This window comes from Vicia villosa, linkage group LG2, assembly GCF_029867415.1.
Source record: "Vicia villosa cultivar HV-30 ecotype Madison, WI linkage group LG2, Vvil1.0, whole genome shotgun sequence".
Lineage (NCBI taxonomy): Eukaryota > Viridiplantae > Streptophyta > Magnoliopsida > Fabales > Fabaceae > Vicia > Vicia villosa.
Genome location: NC_081181.1, coordinates 173,713,021 through 173,733,111, shown reverse-complemented (window position 1 = coordinate 173,733,111; position 20,091 = coordinate 173,713,021).

Genomic DNA, 20,091 nt, shown 5'->3' with positions numbered 1-20,091 from the left:
TAGGCACAAGATACAAACGTCTTGGCGAGCACAATAATAAAAAATCTTATTTTGTTTCTTCCTTCTTTCCAACCTAATAAATAAATGCAAGATATAAGCTAACAATAAATCATAAGAATAACTAAATGGGTCCCATCGAGTACGATGGAGGTGAGGGGTGCTAATACCTTCCCCTTGCTTAACCGACTCCCGAACCCTAATATGGTTGCGATGACCATCTTATCCATTTCTTTTTTTAATCCGTGGGTTTTATCGATATTTTCCTTTTCCTTTTGGAATAAATAAAGTTCGGTGGCGACTCTGTTGTACTTCGAACGCGTGAAAACGCGTCGAGTCACATTTTTACCGCTACAGAAAGTGGCGACTCTGCTGGGGAATACCTAAGAGAGTTAACCCTAATTTAGTTTTTCTTGTATTTTGTTAGCTTTATTTACTTGCTTTTCATTTACTTTTATTATATCATTATTTGATTTCTCTTTGTATGGTTGGAATATTTTGACTATTGGCATTTTATGGACAAAGCTCTACACCCGAGCTTAAGAAACACATAAGATAAGTTGGTGGTTTAGTATTAAACTTGCTTGACGTAGTGTCAAGTGGGAGATACTAATACCCCGCCTAGAGTAGGTCCTTTGAGAAAACTTCTTTGGTTAAGTAAGTTATTTACTTGAGCGATGATGTTTTCAATTTGGATCGTTAACTCTAGGGACCTTTAGAAAAACCCTTAAACCATGACTTTTTAGGAAATGGTGGTTTCGCGCCCAACTTGCGTAACGTAACTATTACCGTGGGTAAGTGCGAAAACCACACTCAGAATAGGCTTCATTTGAAAACAAGGTTGTGTGGGAAGTTATTTGCTAGATGATCAAGTTTTCAAAAGTAGCTCGTAACTCTGAGAACCGTGTCTAGAACCTTGTTGGAAAGAACCATAGAATTATCCTATTGTGTGCCACTTTGTGCTGAGAAATCAGAATGTTTCTGTTCCATGCGATTTGAAATCCATTACATGTAAACCATACATTACATAACATGGCATACATCTTTGCATAAAAATAACAAAAATTTCATGCATCCATATTCATTCGAGTTGTCAACTCATGTCGTCTGTCTTCATCTTCAACAGTCTTCTGTTCACCGTCAAGCTGGTTCCTCCACACGAGTACGAGACTAGAGCCAACGTCAGAAGAAGAATGGCAGATCAAGAGCAACACAATGCTGAAGTCAGAATGGAGATTGAAGATTTGAAGTCAGGAATGACTAAGCTCACTGAGATGTTGCAAGTTCTTATTGTTAGAGGAGAACCACCTCAAAGGACTGTTATTCAAGAGGTCGCTGACGATGTTGAAGACCCCATTCCCGTTCAAAGGCCAGCCACTACTTGGCCTGAGTTTGGTTTACCTCCAGATTATTCTCCACCTCACGCCACTGCTGCTATGTTGGGTCAACCTTCGCGACCAATGTTCCAAGCACCAATCATGACCGAGTCCCAGCCAATTGTGCACACTGCTGCCCAAACCACTTTTGGAAATCCTCTCTTTGAGTACCATGCTGGAGACCATCAGAGTGAAAGCCAAAAAGAAGCTGGTGATATTGATGAAGTCAAAGAACAATATCAAATCCTGGAGAAAAGACTGAGAGCAATGGAAGGCGCTGATTACTTTGGGGTTGCTGCTGAGAACATGTGCTTAGTTTCTGATTTGGTCATACCTGCCAAGTTCAAAACTCCCGAGTTTGAAAAGTACAAAGGGTACACTTGTCCAAGAAGTCACTTGACCATGTACTACCGCAAAATGGCTGCTTATACCAAGAATGACAAACTCCTTATCCACTGTTTTCAAGATAGTCTAACTGGTGCTTCCCTGAAATGGTATATGGGACTTGAAAAGAGTGGTATTCATTGTTTTCAAGATCTGACTGATGCTTTCATGAAGCAATACAAGTACAATCTAGACATGGCTCCTGATCGCCGTCAACTACAGAACATGTCTCAAAGGGAAAGAGAGTCCTTCAAGGAGTATGCTCAACGCTGGAGAGAGCTAGCTTCTCAAGTGGAACCTCCTTTGGCTGAAAAGGAACTGACTGGAATGTTTATGGACACTCTCTCACCCTTCTATTGGGAGAAGATGATTGGAAGCGTATCCTCCAACTTTACTGATTTGGTGACTATCGGTCAAAGGCTAGAGGAAGGAATTAAGAATGGCAAGATTGCCAATGCTGCTGAATCCTCTAATGGGGCAAGAAAGTTCTATGGAAACTTCCATAAGAAGAAGGATGGAGAAACAAATGTTGTGAGTGATGAAGGAAGAAGACCTCGTCAAAAGACTAATAACTATGATCAACCAATTGTAGTTACAGTTGCTCCTGTGACCAAGGCTCCACAAGTTCAAGTTCCTCAACCTCAAGCTACTAATCAAAATTTGAACCGTGCTGACACCCGCTTTGATCCTGTTCCTATGTCGTACACTGAATTGTATCCTGCGTTGGTTCATAAAGGATTGATAATGACTAGGGCTCCACCTCCGCTTCGAGATCCTCCTCCAAGAGGATTCCGACCTGACCTTCACTGTGAGTTTCATCAAGGTGGTATAGGACATGACTTGGAAGGTTGTTATGCACTGAAGACTAGAGTACAAGAGCTGATTAATGCAAAGATTCTTTCTTTCAAAGATATCAATCCCAATGTTGTCAAGAATCCGTTGCCCGAGCATGACAAGAGTGGCTGAAGACAAAGCAATGGCAAGCTACTTTCCTAAAGCCGAGTGTTTCAAACAGGATAGCTCCTCCTTGTCACTGATTAGTCACTAGGCCTCGTTTCCTTCTATTTGCAATTTCCTCATTTTATCTTGTGTACTGCATTTGAATTTTGTTTGTTCTTGATTATTAATTTTAATGAAATGAGCATTACATATTTGAATCGATCCATTTACATTTACTGTGTTTATCTTTATGCTTTCTCTTTCAAAAACAAAAAATATATATATCTCTTCTTCACTCTCTTTTATCAAACTTGTGTTTTATGCAAAGATTGGAGGGAGGATGATGAAAACAAAATACCCAGGTTGTTGAATTGTATGCTTTCAAATAAAATTTTGCTGATGATGTACAGGCATTTTTTTTTCAATCCATAAACACTGGAGAAATAAGGAAGTTAATCCGTCGTCAACCCCTTTGAGCCTTCGAAGTTGGTGTTTCTTTGTATGAAAAAACCCACAATCTTAACCTGGGGCAGGGTAGTTCTCAGTTAATTTGTTTATGCATTCAATTTCAAGAAAATCATTAAGTACACCTTTCAATAAGGGTTTCAATAAAAGTGACCAAGATGGTTATCATTAATCATTATCAAGGCAGTCATTATCTTTCCGATATATAAAAAAAGCCCGCTAAGTCAAAACCTACGAAGGAGACTTAGGCAAAACTAGGGCCTCCCGCTGGCTGTAATCTCAAATGAAGACAGTTCAGGTAAAAGTTAGGGATATAAAACAAAAAAAAGAAGTCAATAAATTCCTTGGACAACCATAAAATGTTGTGATTATCAAAAGGAAGAAGTGGCTGACATCTCAAAGATTCCCTTGGCCTTTAAACCATCATCATAGGTGCAATTCCAAAGCCTCTTGGAGCCTGAATGCATAATTTGAATTAACTGAGCGTGGGATTGAAGTTCATTGTGAAGAATGGGGTGGGTACAAATAAACTTTGAGCCTATATCCTTTGTTTCTATAACCGTGAACCAAGCCACGTTACAACCTTCAAAAGACCTAATTGAAGCAAGGTTTATTTTGAAAGCATACTATAACAAGGGTGCGTTAACCTGACTCCTAAAGATTTTTGCAAATTGTTTGTTTTACCATACCTTTGCTTTACCCATCACTTTGATTGTCTTGACAATTGTGTTTAGACCTTTGATTCATTGATATACATCAATAACATCATTCCAATAGTGATTTTGATTTCAAAATATGCTTTGAACATTGCATTAAGGTTACCAGTCTTGAATGAACATTTTATTTGCAAGTAAGCACTCATCTTTTAGGAAGTTCAAACAGTTAAGAAACTTGATCAATGATCCTATCAGGGGCACGTTACTTCAAGATCATGTTTTTTAAAAGGTATATTGGGGGCAAGTATTCCCAACTTTCATTTCAAGGAATGAAGCAACGATCAGGTAACAATCAGCCAGTCAGGGGCATTCTTCTCTAACGATCCCCAAGCAGTTTAGCAGTCCTTCCCAGAAGGAGCATCGATGTTACAAAACCATGTTGACAATGTGCTTGTGTTGAGGAATCAGAATTCCAATCTTCCCTTACAAAAGAGTCTACCTCAGCTCTCATAACCGATTGCATTACATTCATCATTCACATATCATGCATAGAAAATTCAAAAATCATGCATCTAAACAAAATTCATACTCATTTACATCTTTACCTTGAGATCAAAGCCCAACTTACTTGGCATCTACCAAATGTTGTTTGTCCTTTCATTCAAAGCTAGTCATTGGATTCGTAATCTTTCTTTCGTCTGAAGCCTGTTATCAGATGACATAAATCTTCATTGTCATCCAAAGCCTGTTATCGGATGTCATTGCCATCTGAAGCCTGTTATCAGCTGTCATAATCTTTCATTGCCATCTGAAGCCTGTTATTAGATGTCATAAATCTTCATTGTCATCCAAAGCCTGTTATCGGATGTCATTGCCATCCAAAGCCTGTTACTGGATGTCATAGTCCTTCATTGCCATTCGAAGCCTGTTATCGGATGTCATAATCTTTCATCGCCATTCGAAGCCTGTTATCGGATGTCATAATCTTTCATTGCCATCCAAAGCCTGTTATTGGATGTCATAGTCCTTCATTGCCATTCGAAGCCTGTTATCGGATGTCATAACCTTTCACTGCCATCCGAAGCCTGTTATCGGATATCATAACCTTTCATTGCCATCCGAAGCCTGTTATTGGATGTCATAATCTTTCATTACCATCTGAAGCCTGTTATCAGATGTCATAATCTCTCATTGTCATCCAAAGAGTGTTATCGGATGTCATAACCTTTCACCGCCATTCAAAGCCAGTCATCTAATGTCATGTTTTTGTTGTCATCCAAAAGCGAGTAATTGGATGTCACAATCCCCAGTAAAGTGTTTTCACCTCATTCAACGTCGCTCTTGAATTCATCTGATTATTGACGTCGTCTAATGCCACCCTTAGACATTCATACTATCCTTCTACCCAGAGTTTTTATCCTTTGTTTAAAAGTCTCTCCATCCTTAATTTGTCTCTTGCGACACCATATTCCCCACATAATTCAGAGTGTCTCATATCATATTGCATTTAAAAAAAAAAAAAAAAGTTCATTGCATTCATGTCATAAGCATCGTTGCAGCATATTAAGATAAAAATTGTGTACTTTATATTTAAGTCTCTTCATATCGTCAATAGAAGAAACTTAAATAGGGGCATCTGTAGTACCCAAATTTTTGACCCGCATATTTTATTCATCTTCAGTTTGTCACATTCATACTTTGCATGCGTTCATCGTTTAACTGTCGCGTCTTTGCGTATTTAAAAGATAGCTTTGCATCCAAGTTTCATTTTATTCTTAGACAATAAAAGATTGTTTATTTTTATTAAAAAAATTTAGTTGTAGATGATTTAGATTAATTTGCATTTTTATTTTAGTTAAAAAGTATGTAACAAAAAAAAAGTTTTGACATTTTGGGTCCAATTGCACCTTTTGTTTTTTATAAAGCCCATCTTTTAATTTATTTCTTTGTTATTACACCACAAGTAAAGATAATAATAAAAAAAAGAAGAAGAAGTCAAAACGTTGCAGCCAAGTCTTGCCACGCTTCTGCTCCACCACTTCTGCCCCACCAACTTGCTGCAACAACAGTCCAAAATTTGCATCAAAATGGATAAACATATCTGCATACAAAGAAAGCAACAAAATCAGAGCACCAATTTGTTCAAACGTTTCAATTTCCCCCCCAATTTTCATCAAAACCCTAATCTACTATTCTATATAAACACCAAGAATCAGCACACACAAGGGGAGGAAAACCAGCCACGAAAATCACTAAGCAAAAAAAAATCACTTCAAATCTCTGCAACCACAAAAAACAATCTGAATACCCTTATAAACCTATACCCTCATCCCTTCAAACAGAGCCTTCACTCAAACCTTCAGCACTCCTAAACCTCCCTCTTAAACAATATACACGCAACCTACCTTTCACCCTCGCAATCAATACTCAGCCATAACCTCGACTCACATTCGCTCAAATCTCAACCACAACGCACAACACACGATAAACACAACAACTATACATACAAATCGCAGCAATCAAAAGTAGAAGAGAAGATCTTGAAACACTTACAGTAGAGATATTTGGGGAGCTAGCGTGTCTCGACATCGCATCCCTAAACTCTCACACTTGGTATATCTTTTGTTAAACTTGTTTTATCGCTGACTTGTTGCTTTAATTTTTGTACATTTAAGTTTCCTATTCCTCTTGTTTATATCATGTAATAGTTCTGAAACATTGAAACTAAGGTGGGGATTGAGAAGTGGTTTGGTTTTGTTTGCGATTTATGTTTGTTTTGGGATCACTGTTTGTTCGAAATCGAAGGAGATGGTGAGAGATTCTTGTGCAAGAGAGAAATGATATCGTGAGAGAGAACAGGAAACGAGAGAAGCGTTGAGAGAGCAAGAAAGAGTTGGCGAGAGAGGGAGCCGCTGTTCTTCTTTTTCAGTTTAGGGTTCTCTCAACCCATTTACATCTCAAGAGGAGGCGGATCCGGGTTGTGTTGACCCGGTCCAGACCAGGCCCCTCTATTTTATTTTATTTTTATTTCACTGTTGGGCTTTAAACTCCCTAATCCGTTTTTACACTCCTAGCCCAATATACTAATGTTTTTTTTACTATTTTACTTTTTTTTCTTCATATCATTTTATGATAGTTTTATACATTTTTTTTAGAACTAATTTGAATATAGACTTTCATGAAAATATCACAAAAAATAATTCATTATTTATTTTATTTTATTAGATTTATTAAAATAAAAACCAAAGTAATTTCCTTTTCTTTGGATATGGGTCTAGCATTTATCAAAAAAATATACAAAAAAACAAAGTTCTTTGCAATCGAATCGTGTTTTGAGTTTTAATAGATAAGGAGGGTTCGTACGTACTTGTACGATTTGTCCTAAAAGTATTTGGGTGATGGCCGTTAAGCTTTTATTCGAATACTTGGATTCCATTAAACGCTCCATAAAACTCGATTTAATTCACCATTTTCTTTACAAAAAAAACACTTTCATTTAATCAAATCATTTTATCTATAATGGAAAGAAGAGTTTGTACGTACTTGTACAATTTGTTCTTTAAGCATTTAAGCGATGGCCGTTAAGCCTTTGTTTGGATGTTTAAACTCCATTAAAGACTTCTTAAAAGTTTATTTAACTCACTCTTTTTTACAAAAACGCTTTTCTTTTAATCAAATCAAATTTAGTCTATAATGGATAATGAAGAAGGGTTTGTACGTACTTGTACAAGTTGTTCTTCAAGTGTTTAAGCGATGGCCGTTAAGCCATTGTTTGAGCGCGTAGACTCCATTAAAAGACTTCATAAAAAACTTGTTTTAGCGAGTTCTTCTTTCGAGTATTCTAAGCGATGGCCGTTAAGCTTTTGCTTAAATACTTGGATCCAATTAAATGTCTTTCAACTCATCAAATCATCTTCATCACCTACGAGGAGGTTGTACGTACTTGTACAATTTTCTCTTTCAAACATTTGGGCGATGGCCGTTAAGCTTTTGTTTAAATGTTTGGCTTCTTCTAACAAACAAACTTTCAATTCATTCACACCCTTTTACATACTAAAAACACTTTTTCATAAAACGAGACACTTATTCAATTTCAATACGAACATACTTCCACATGTGAAGATCTAACATCTTCCACACGAATGCGATGATGGCCAAAATCATGTCTTATCTTGATTTAGTTATCCATTCTTGTAGTGATATCATATCCATGTGCGCGTAGTATTTCCATTTGAAAGCGATCGAGTACCTCTCGCTAAAATCAATCAACAAAACATTTCGTAGTTTTTGCCCGAACTACGATTGCTCTGACTTTCCCATTGCACTAGGGAATACGTAGGCACAAGATACAAACGTCTTGGCGAGCACAATAATAAAAAATCTTATTTTGTTTCTTCCTTCTTTCCAACCTAATAAATAAATGCAAGATATAAGCTAACAATAAATCATAAGAATAACTAAATGGGTCCCATCGAGTACGATGGAGGTGAGGGGTGCTAATACCTTCCCCTTGCTTAACCGACTCCCGAACCCTAATATGGTTGCGATGACCATCTTATCCATTTCTTTTTTATCCGTGGGTTTTATCGATATTTCCCCTTTCCTTCTTGGAATAAATAAAGTTCGGTGGCGACTCTGTTGTACTTCGAACGCGTGAAAACGCGTCGAGTCACATTTTTACCGCTACACGAATCACTATAACTTAAGTTGTTGAATTATGCCTTAAAACCTTTGTTGAAAAAGTGAAAGAAAATATATTTCAAGATTGCCTAAAATCATAAAGCCAAAAAGCAACAAGAATATTCGGTTTGGACGGTTTACAGATTTTGAGTTTGACCGATTCGGTTTACGGATCCGCTATTAAATGTTAGAGTATTAGATAAATATTAATTTAGAAATAGTTTAAATTAATATAAAATATATTATAAGTTATTTACGATATTCTATTCTAATAATTAATGGCTTGTGTTTTTTAGGCTTTGAATCTTGGGTTTTAGTGATTATAAATATGTATCTCTTTAGTGTTTTACAGGGTGCCAACTTTAGAACTTTAGAGAAAAAGCGAGAAAAATGGTTTAGGGTCAAAGGGTTAGACAATCCTAGAATTTATAGTGTTTATGGTAATCTCAAGAAAAAAATTAGAAAGGCAAAGGTTTTCAAAAATATTTGGAGTTATCTAAGTGGATTGCCAATTACTTCTAAATCTTGGGTTTGAGTGATTCATATATCGAGAGTTAGAGAGGTTGGAAAACACTTGGGTAGAAAATAGGGGTTTGTTCTTGGGAGCATTCAAGGTTGTTCTTGGGACCTCTAAAGGCGAGAGCTATTTTCTTGTAACTCATCTGTAATCTCTTGTAACAACTTTTTGAGTATAGCGAATTAGAGAGATGCTCTCTCCCATAGAGTAGATCTTTTGATCGAACTGGGTAAATAAACATTTGTCTTTTTCTCGCCTGATTATGTTATATTTTTTACTTATTAATTATTATTCTGAAGGCCATTTATTTTGGTTGCTCGTGTTTTGTCTCACATAATAAATTATTGATTGAATTGAACCTTGTCGTCATTCACAACATAAGCAAAACTTAATTTTCGCATTCATTTATTGATTCTAACCATGCCTTACTCTGATATGAATCACATTTTAAAAAATTGATATTTTAAGGAAAGTGAAGCATTCTGATTGAGTCAAAAGTTAGTAAAATTGTGCATTCATGTGTTTTTTGACCAAAGTATTCGACTAGTTGACTTGAATCATTTTGCATTGACTTTTAGCTAAGAGATCGATTTATGCATGTAAAATATGTTTCAATGAATTGCGCTCAATTCTAAAATATATGCAAAGATCTATTTTAGATGAGACTCAATTACTAAAATAATAAAAAATAATAGGCAAGACAAATTGCAAAACCCTAAGCAGCAACCCTAGAAAGACAGAAGAAATTCACTAACCTTACGAGTCCAGCCTAATATATCGTACAGAATACTCATACCACCGCATTGGAGAAACTTCTCTGGATTATGTTGTAAATGTGCCTTAAAACTAATGCCATCCATACAGATGAATAGTGTCGTCCGTACAGATAAGTAGTGATGTCCGTACGGTGAATAATGATTTCGGGTTTTCGGGCTTTTTTTGACAGTTTCTCGTTTTGCATGTTTCGGACTCTTTCGGTTCGGTCCATGAATACATGTATAATTGGATTCGGATTTAGGGTTTTGTTTATTGGATATTTGCTATTATAACTATGTATCTTTTATATGCTTGCAGGTGTGACAATTTTAGAGCTTACAGCAACAAGGGAGATTCTCAAGGGAAACCTTAGAAAGAGTGGTTTTTGGGAAACCTTATTCATATATTGAAGGTTGAAAGGGTTGGGTTGAGTAAAAAATATGGTTAATTTTTGGGCGCTTCAGGATTGTTCTTGGAAACGTGAAGGCAAAGACTATTTTCTTGTAACTCATCTGGAATCTCTTGTAACAACTTTCTGAGTATAGTGAATTAGAGATCTACTCTCTCTTACAGAGAGTAGATTATTTGATCAAACTGGATAAATAAACTTTCGTCTTTTTCTCGTCCTATTATGTTATATTATCTATGTACGAATTATTATTGTTGTAGACCATTTATTTTTTATTGCTACTATTCTTTATCTCATAAATTGATATTGAATTTTATTGTAATTTAAAATAAACTTCACAACAGATTATCTATCTATTGTTATATGACAAAACACCATTATCGTTAATTATTAGAGTGGACACCATAGTTCATGAGAACATGGTGCACAAATTAAGAAACGTTGATATTCATCTACCCGTTACGGTTCATTGAATTTTCAACACCAACCTTAAGTGGCAACAATTTCAAACTGGTCCACCCTTTGAAATTTAAGTATTTCTAATGGCAAGTTGTTTTTTTGTCTTGTTCTTGTCGTCCTATATGCTACGTATTCTATAAAATGACCCGTTTACTTGACTTGGAAACCGATAACCTGCTACCATCAAGAGTCCCATTTGATCACAACTTCATCGTCTTTTTCTTAATTTGTGTAAATTTTGCATGTTTATGGATCTAGACAAAAAGTTTGACTAATTAAATGAGATAATATTGTTACTATTAATAATATTATAGGTTTAGTTCATAAACTAAAATTTGGTTAATAAGAGACATCATGATATTCTGCTAGGGAAATAAGAGAGCCCTCTTGCATATCTTTAAAATATAAACTAAAAATTGGTTAATAAGAGACATCATGATATTCTGCTAGGGAAATAAGAGAGCCCTCTTGTATATCTTTAAAATATTCATCTCGGATATGTTTGACAACTTAATGATTTCTATCCATATAGAAATCAAAAACAAAATTCTATATGAAAAACTCAGGTACGCTTTCGCTTTTATTCTTTGATTGAATTTAAGAAATGCGAGTCGAAGACATATTTAACTCATATGAAATAGTTTAGAATTTTGTTTAATTCAACCTAATGATTTCATTGAAATTGTTGATGGTTTGTGGGTATGTGATCTTTCGATTTATAGAGTTTCTTAGGATTTCTTAAATCTCTTCAGATGGAGATGAAGAAAGAATCCTGATAAACCGTGTTTTTCTGTCTGTCTATTTGTGGGGAGCATAGTCCATGTAATTAATCCTAAGATTATTTCTTAATTTCCAACATTCTAATTTGACTCCTCATCAAATTAGATATTAACTTTTTTTTTAACAAAAATTAGATATTAACTTATGTATCTACACAATAACCTTTCATGACATATATGTCATTAACCATAAACTTAATATCAATTAGACCACTTTAGTTTTGACTAATTAAATAATGATCCTAACAGATGTAATATTACATTTGTGATCTAAAATTCTAACAATTTCCCATTTGTCACATATGTGTTAGACTTTATGAGCTCAAAATTTGTCATTATATTCTTTAAGCAAATCCAAATTATCTCGTCCATTAGTCATGTCAGTATACACAATCAAAGTAATTTTCGTTATATCAATCATAACTAAACTCGCCAATGATCACTAATAGTGACACAACTAAATGACATAAATTCATCATGAAATGTGTAGCATGAAAATCACATGAAATCAATCTGTAAATGCCTATTTTCAATTGGTCCTACTTTACTTTAGTGAGATCATTCAATAACCTTGTTGTACAAAGTATAAATAGTTGAAAGTCAAACTTTATAAACCAAAATTGTAAGTTTCATGGTTTTGTGATTGACATTAATTTTGCTAAAACATTGTTCTTAAGTGATGTTGAGCAAGATGTTGAAACATCTTGACCAACTGTCATAACAGGTTCAACTTTTATGTGTTTTGACAGATGTTCTGCCAGATGTTGTGACATTCCACACCAGAACATCCTGATAGTTCAGACTCGTTTTTTTATCTTTGAAAGATTTGATTGTAAAATATGAAAATCTGGAATATTTAGATACTCATTACAGGTGCAGGAAATCAAGGAATGTATAGGACAAATGCAGATTTCCCTGGGTTTTTAGAAAATAACTTTGTATTTTAGAAAACTAAGATTTGATTTGATTTGTTCCTATTTTGTGTGAAGATCTTGCAGTTGTTTCCGAAAGGAGAAGATTGGATTTATTTTAGAGTCCAAGCTCATAATGCAAGAGCTTATAAATAAGAACTTGGGAAACCTAGTTTTGCAAACATTCACAAATAGAGGCCGTGTGTGAAAAATAAGGGTTATTGTTTTAGGATTCCTTCAAGTTTTTCGTGTGTTTTGTTCTTTGGGTCACTCATGTATCTTCTGATACATTAAGGTTGACGAGTGTTCTCACTCTTGAAGCTTTTAAACAAAAGAGTTGAGTATTGTTCTTGATCAAAGCTTTTAAGCAATATCAAGTATTGTTCTTAGTTAAGGTTCTTGATAGAGTATTATTTACTTGAAAGTGTAATCTTTCTATTTGGTTCCTTTGGTCACGGGGTGTGTGACTATTGTTTATCACTGCGGTGATTGGAAATGGGACGTTGATTTCTCATATCTAGATGTTGATTTCTAGGTAGAAGTTAAACTGGGTAGGGATTAGGAGAGAAGTTGTAAACTAGGACTATTTAGGCTTTGAACTAGTACTGCTAATAGTGGATTTCCTTCCTGGCTTGGTAGCCCCCAAATTAGGTATTGTTGCACTGAACTGGATTAACAATTCCTTGTGTTATTTATCATTCTCCATTTATTTTTCAGTTTTAATAAGTGTGTTGTAAGTCATCAGATGTTATAACATTTGTCTTGACATTGTATGTTGTTAAGACATCTATCTTGATATATGTTGTGTAAGAGCCATAATTTCAATACTCACCTTAACTAATGTACCACACCAATACAAGACACCAAATATCATACATACGCTACAAGCATTCAATATTAGCATTATAGTAACACATCATGTGACAACATACCATCCATACACGTTTATCACACCATAACATACAAACCATACACCATGCAACACCATTACACAACATTTAATCATTTCTAGGCTCCAAAACTACTTTTAAATCAAAGTACATTACGTCAGCTTTCTAACGCTTCAAACAGCATCACAATCGGATACCTAAAACTCAAGTTATGAATTTATTTAATTTTGACATAGCACTGCTAACCGATTACACCAAAACTAGTCATCAGTTACACTAATTCCATAAATAGAGAGTAAATAAATTTTCTCTATGGTAACCGGTTACACCAAAATTGGTAACCGGTTACACCCGCCAAAAAAGCCCAATTTTCTCATTTTTAGACAGTGTAATAGGTTAAATCAAAGTTGGTAACTGGTAAGACATACGAAAATTTGAGTTTTCTGAAAAATGTCTCAGGCGTAACCGGTTACGCCAAAACCTGTAACCGGTTACCACTGAGGCAATGGTGATTTTCTACAGTTTTTATGTTACGAAAACTAGTTCTAAAACATCCCCAAAACCCCAATTTTTGTAAAAAAAATATTTACCCAAGTTCCACACTCTGATTTCCAACAACACACAACATTTCAATCATTCACCAAATACCCAATTCATCCAAACATACAATACAATAACTTCATCACACATCAAGTTATTTAGAATATAGAGAAGAGCAAAGCCGCCACAAAGAGAATAAAACATTTGTGGTGTCGTTTTTTTACCTCCCTGTTTCACTTGGGAGGACGGCACGCTAGACCCTTCACGCGAAATTTGGAAGGAGAATGCGTCCGTGGTGGGATGAATTTTGTTTCAGTTCTTCCTACGATATCACACGAACTTTCTTATTGTCCTACAAGTAGGAAAGGGTAAAAAAGATCTCAACTAAACCCTAGGAGTTTGCTAAGTGTGGGGATTCACCTAGACTAGAAATTCTGGAGTCCGGGGGGTCGGTTATACATAGGGAAGTGTTTAAACACCCTACATATCTGTAGTACTCTACAGGAACCTTCTCTGTGTCTAAATGTGAAATCATCTTTACAGAGAGGTATTTGTACTATTCCACCACAAACATTTACAATAAAGAGTGACAGAATAACTGAATTCATTTCATTCAAGAGGGGGACCTTACTTGTATATGTGCAAGTATACCAGTCAAATGCCTCTTAAATGAAAGAAAGATGCTCATCCAAATTAGGGAAAGTTACCACATGTTTGGGTTTTACTGCCAGCTCATGCCTTTCAAAATCCTAAATGGGAGACTTGATTGAAATTGAAATAAAATGTAATGTTTGTTTGAATGTGGTAGAGTAGTAAAAATATCTCTCTATAGAGATAAGCTATGTCTATCTACTGTATAAAAGATTTGACTTTAGCTGGCTTGCATGAGGCCCAAGCTTGAGGCTTTTTGATTGATTTATTGACTTATTGAAATGATAACTCTACTGGAGAAAATTTAAACTAAGGAGTTTTTTGGTGTTCTGTACAAAGCCCAGAATTGAGGCTGACTCTTTTTTAGGGAATTTATCTTTTAAAGGAATGAGTCTTTGAATTTGAAGGAGTGATTTTGGAAGCTAACCCTTTCCAGGGGTTTTGACTCAGCTGGAGAAATTGTCTGTTAAAAGACTGATTTTTGTCATGTTTTTGGAGGCTGACCCTTTCCAGGGGTTTTGACTCTTTTGGGGAAATTATCTCCTAAGAGAAATGAATCTTTGGTTCTTGAAGAAGTGATTTTGGAGGCTAACCCTTTCCAGGGGTTTTGTTAAAATGATTGGCAGAAAGATTATCTAGTGGAGACTTCTTGTTTAAAGCCTAAGATGAAGGCTGACTCTTGCTGAGGATAAGCAAACATGGGTCCTAGACTCTACTAAGGAAAATTGATGAAGATAAGGGTGACAGAGACTGTCCATGTCTCTCATTCCAAAAGGTGTACTCAATGTAAAATTGAGACAAACTTAGCTTGTTTAAAGTCTGGTTTAAATTGGAAGAAACTCACCAGGGTAGGTTAAAAGGTGACTAAAGACCTGTTCCTACGTTTATAAGAAACCTGGTGGGTCCTTGTATACAAGCTCAAGAGGAAGCTGGAAATGCTTTTAAGAAGCTTGTGGGTCCTTGTACAAAGCCCAAGAGGAGGCTAATCGAGGGTCATCGAGGGTCCTTGTTATAGCACAAGAGAAAGCTATGTAGTTTTGAACTTATTTTGGCTCTAAGCAAAATGGGTAAGAGGTTTCATCGGGAATAATTCCTCTTTGGGTGGATGTGTCCTATTTTTTTGGATTCTAAGGTTTTTGCCAAGATGTTTCACCGGGAATAATTCATCTTGGGGGTTTTGAACTACAGATCTCTAATTAGGAAAGAGCCTTCACCGGGAAGACATTCTCAATCCTAGGCCATATTCCTATAATATATATATAGTTTAACTGTCCTAGGGTTTACACTCAAACGTAGTTCTAAACAATATATAAACAGTTCTATATTTGACAGTAATTTAAATAAAGACTGTAAACTGAAAGCTTGTAAAGCCTAACCTGGATGGAGTGGAGGCCTTTGAAGAAGTATGTACAAAGCCTTACCAGCAATTGATGGATAACAGTTGAATATATATGATAAACAGTTAATGGTTTTTGAAAACAGAAGAAGTGAAGATGGACATAGGTCACATAGGTATCTGAAGAGTTTCACCGGGAATAATGCCCTTCAAATACCAGAAGAATATTTTGAAAACAGAAAGAAGATTTTGTAAATACAGTTTTTGAAAACAAACTATGAAAAGAAAAAAGGTGTTGGGTCTTACACTCTAATAGAGGCCCATATAAAAAAAGAAGATTTACTGTTTATGAAAACAGTTAAAAATGATCTGAAATGATATAAGGTTTTGTTGTTTGAAAACCTTAATCATCTGTTTAATCGGAGACTGAAAACAGTTTTAAATATTGACAAAAGTCAACTTAATTAAGACAAAGATGAAATCTATACCTAATTAAGACCTAAATAATTTAGGGTTTTATCATAAAGTTATTCACAAAATAATTAGGTTAAAACAAAATGAATATATATATTTTCAAAGCATTTAAGAAAACACTTAAAACATACTATTTTAAACCTAATAAAAATATATGAAATAAATAATATTTTTTTGATTTTTTTGATTATTCACAAAATAGATATATTAAATAACAAGTGTGTGAAAAATGAGGTGAAAATGGATATTTTTGATAGGTTAAATAATTGTGTGAAGTTTGTGAATAAAACAAAGAAAAATTGGGTTTGTCTCCTCCAAGGTTTGAACACACGCCCTCTAAGTCACCAGCTCAAAATAACACCACTGGGCCAACGCGCGCTTGGTGTTTATGATACACATCCAGTTCATTATATTTTCAAACAAGTGGTAAATCATGGAAAAATAAAAGAAACAAAAAGTCTGGGGCGAGGGGGATTCGAACCCCAGACTTGAGGCATGAGGAGACTAAGAGCGCATGTGAGGCCACTAGGGCAAGTTATTCATTCGTTTAGAAAACGCCTATCATTAAAAATAAAATAAACTTTGCCCAGAGATTTGAATTTTGCGCGCCATGGCCATAGTCGTCTTCTTCCTCGAGCTCAAAGATTTTCAAATTCCTAACTCTCTGGTTTCTCAACTAAATGGCATGATGTAAACATCAATCTTGTTCTAAATTTCCTCACGAATCTAGATATGTAACAAACATTTATTTATATTAACTATAGCTACCTAATTTCTCAGAGAACTCTAAGAACATATGAACCCTAAATTTGAAATTAAATGACAAACAAGATGAATAAATGAATGATGATAGAGGGTTTTCAATCCTCTGATGATGCTGAACAAGATAGAATCGAGCTTTATCACAAAGAGTACTTAAATTAAAGAGATAGAGTTCAGAAACTTACCTCTGAAAATGGAGGTCGTGAGGATGATAGAGAGCACCTGGGCTTGTATGAATGATCCCAAAAGCTTCCTTGGGACTCAGTGATGCTAACTGAATGCTTATTGTAACTTCAATTCTCCTGAATTGCTCTATGGACCTCTCTCGATTTGAGCTTCAAGTGGACATGGAGAGTGATGAATCTTGAGTTACAGATGAGCTGCAGCCATCTGAACAGCTTCACTATGACCTGAGGAACACGTCTGGATGCTTGGCTTTGTTGGAAACCTTCTGAATTGCTCTATGTACCTCCAACTGCAACAGCTCCAAAGTGAGAGCAACAATGGCGTTCCTCCACTTACAGAAGTGATCCAGGTGCTTGGATCACCTCAAATGAACCCTTTTGAGATGTTAGAATGCTTACTTTCCAAAGATAAGCTCTGGTTTGAAGAAAACGATTCTTCTTGCCAAAGAACTTTGAAAAACCATAAGCATGAGAAGAGAAAGAGAAAGCAAGGAATATGGTTGCTTTGGTGTGTTTTCTGAATGAGAAAGAGCCCTCTATTTATAGGCAATTGATTCAGAGCAATTGTGTATAGTGAGCTTGCTTAGTGAAGTGAGTTTGGTTTCTTAGCCATGAAGAAATTTCAAGGAATATCCAAGAGTGATCATTGCAATTTCGAGCCAGCCCCCCATCCATTGATCCTATCTGATCTTAGGGAACATTTCTGATGCAGAGTGAGCTCTAATTGGTTGGTGAGAAGATTCCTTGGGTGATTCATCAATTTGCCATAAATTCCCAAATGTAATCATTACATAATCACATGTTCTTGTTTTGGGAATCTTCCTCAATTCTCATGTCATGGTGGAAATGAATGCATGGCATGTTTTTAGATGTGTTATGGGTCGTGTAGCATCCATAAGTGAGGTCATGTGCACAAAATTGCAAAGTTCAAAAATGATGCATGACCTATAATTTTACTTCATGGTGCCAACTTTGAACAAGCATAACTCTTAGCTCAAAATGAATTTGGGGAAGGTTGAGCATAATTTGGAAAGCCCTAAACATCTACTTCAAACCATTAGTTTATGGTTTCTTCAGAATCATTTGGGAAAATTGTGAAAAATGAGCCCAAAGTTGGATGAAAACTAGGTTAAAAACACTTAGAAAAATTTCTATGTTTTTATAACCTAAAGCTTCAAAATTCCAAAACTCTTAAATGGTTGCTCTTTTGAAAAAAGTTCCTATGTAAGATGTTGTTTTATTTTGCAAGATCTACAACTTTCATGTTGGAAGTTTTTTGAGTTGTGTAGGTGAAATTTTGAGTTCTCACAATGCCCTCAAAAACCCTAATTCCCGACTTTTTGCTCCTTGATGATTCTTTTTGAATTTCTTTGGTCAAATGACTTTAATATCCATATATTGATGATATTGATCTTTTAAAGTCATGGTTTGACCAAAAATCTTAAAAGTCAAAGGTGATCCCATACAGTTGACTTTTTCCAAATAAAGTGAGATTTTGGACTTTTGTGTGGAATTAAGATCTTCTCCTCAAATGAGTGATGTAAATGGGTTATATTGAGGTATTAGAGGTTCTTGAATCATGTCTTGAGTTTTGGATCCATGCCCTGATTAAAAGTCAATTATCCTGGTGAATTAGGTCAAAAACCCTAATTGTCGACCAGATGAAAATGATGACTGTAGGCTTTGAATTGAGGTGTGATGTCTAGTGGATCTTGTCATATGAGCTATTTGAAGATGATTGATGTCTTTGAATGATCCCCTGGGGCTTTTTAGGGTTTCCCAAAGGTGATCCCTGATTTTAGTCCTTGATAGGCTCAAAAACCCTAGTCTGGTAACCTGAGTAAACCTGTACTCAGATGACTGGGTGTCTAATCAATCATAGGTGAATATAAAAATGAAGCTTTTGAGTCCTATGATTGTGTTAGATACTAATCCTTCTATTGATTGATCCTTTGCCTGAGTTTTCTTTTCTTTGAACATCCTTGATTGAATGCCAGATGAAGAAATGACTGCTCTGGGTACTTGTTTTGACCTGATGAAAATCCTGAAGATATGTCATCTCAGGGGGGTCAAAAATTAGGGTATGACAACATCCACCCACATGTTATCATACAATTCCTTATACAAGAGGAAGTCTTACCCTTACCTTAGATGATGAATTTGAAGCTTCTCTAATGGAGGTTCTTCTTCTCCTATGTCTTGGCTCTCTTTTTCCTTTCTGCTTAATTACACGTTTTGACACTTATCTCCTCCTATTCCCTTTTTCTTATTTTAGTACTATTATAATTCTAATTAAAACTTTATTCCAACTGAATAAAATAATTGATAATTCCAATTAAATATTTATTTAAATAATATTTTTCTAATACTATTTAAATAAAGAAAATACTTCTAATCAACTAATAGTAGTTAGTTCCACTTCTACCACCCTCAAATTCCTACATTTTTACTCATACTTCCAAATACCTTAAATCCTACATTTCTAAGGCTACTACCCCACTCCCAAGGGTTCCTCTAACACATCAAATCATAAACAAACAAACGCAATCACATAATTTATTTACGAAATTTCATGAAATCAATCGGGGCAATACAACTCTCCCCCACTTAGAATATTTTTCGTCCTAAAAAACTTACCTGATGCGAACAACTCTGGATACGCTTCTTGCATCTGACAATCCAACTCGCATGTGATGTTCCCACCGGAAATGCATCCCCAAACCACCTTCATGAGATCAATCTTTTTGCTTCTCAGCTTCTTCAATTCACGATGTACAATACTTACATGTAACGCTTCAATGGTAAGATTATCCCTTACTTGTACATCATCCCTCGGAATCACATGAGATGAATATGAAACCTACTTTCAAAGTTGCGATATATGGAACATATCATGCAAATTCAAAAGATTAGACGGCAACGCCA